Genomic DNA, 731 nt, shown 5'->3' on the forward strand with positions numbered 1-731 from the left:
GGCGCTACTGCCTCCTAGGCCAGCGGCCCTCCTCCGCCCCCCGGCCGGTCCCCCAGCCCAGAGCCCTACGAGCCCCGGACGGCGGGCAGCTGCACTTACCTGTAAGTGAGGGGGCCGCTCAGGGGCTGAGTCCGGTTCCACTGCAGGGGCCGCGGCCCCTCTCCATGCTGCCTCGGGTTTGTTTTGTTTATGTCCTTCCTGACGGGTTCCCGGAAATCGCGTGACTCGCCCCCCTCACGTGGGCCGCGGCGAGGAGGAGGAGGGAGGCGGAGGCCCGCCGGCCTCGGGCCAATCGCAAGGCGTTCTGAAGCTCGGCCAATCAGGGACGCGGCCCGGCCGGGCACCCCTGTCACGTGATGCCGGAGGGGCGGGTTGCCGGGGAAAACCAGGAAGAGCGGGTGTAGCGGGGGCTGGTACTTGTAGCTGCAGCGTGGGCGTGGGTCGTCGCCGGTGTGAGTCACGCTCTCACGTTCTTAGAGGATGTGCCTTTTTCAGAAGCTTTCCTACCCAGCGTTTTATCCGATTGCAAAACTACGCAGCGGGGCCTGAAGTGTCTGTTCGCGCATTTTACAGTTTTAGTTGTCCGAAACTTGAAGGGTTAAGGGAACATCGACGTTTTATGAGTGGCCTCCCCATTCTCCCAAAGACTGACCTTGCCTTCAGTTCGTTCATTGATTCACGGATTCAACTCACATTTATTGAGCAAGTATCCCCAGACCCAGGGATCAGCT

At 61.8% G+C, this 731-nt stretch overlaps 1 protein-coding gene across 2 annotated transcripts in view; it reads right to left on the reverse strand.

The window, feature by feature from the left end:
• Positions 1–257, reverse strand: part of Crebrf (CREB3 regulatory factor) — a 50,925-nt gene extending 50,668 nt beyond the window's left edge. The window contains exon 1 of one of the 2 annotated variants that reach the window (XM_015492611.2): positions 100–257. The gene's annotated coding sequence lies outside the window, so the exon portion shown is untranslated. The remainder of the gene's footprint in view (positions 1–99) is intronic. The other variant, XM_048815394.1, reaches the window with a different exon arrangement.
• Positions 258–731: the final 474 nt, after the last annotated feature.

Source organism: Marmota marmota, unplaced genomic scaffold (genome assembly GCF_001458135.2).
Source record: "Marmota marmota marmota unplaced genomic scaffold, marMar, whole genome shotgun sequence".
Classification (NCBI taxonomy): Eukaryota; Metazoa; Chordata; class Mammalia; order Rodentia; family Sciuridae; genus Marmota; species Marmota marmota.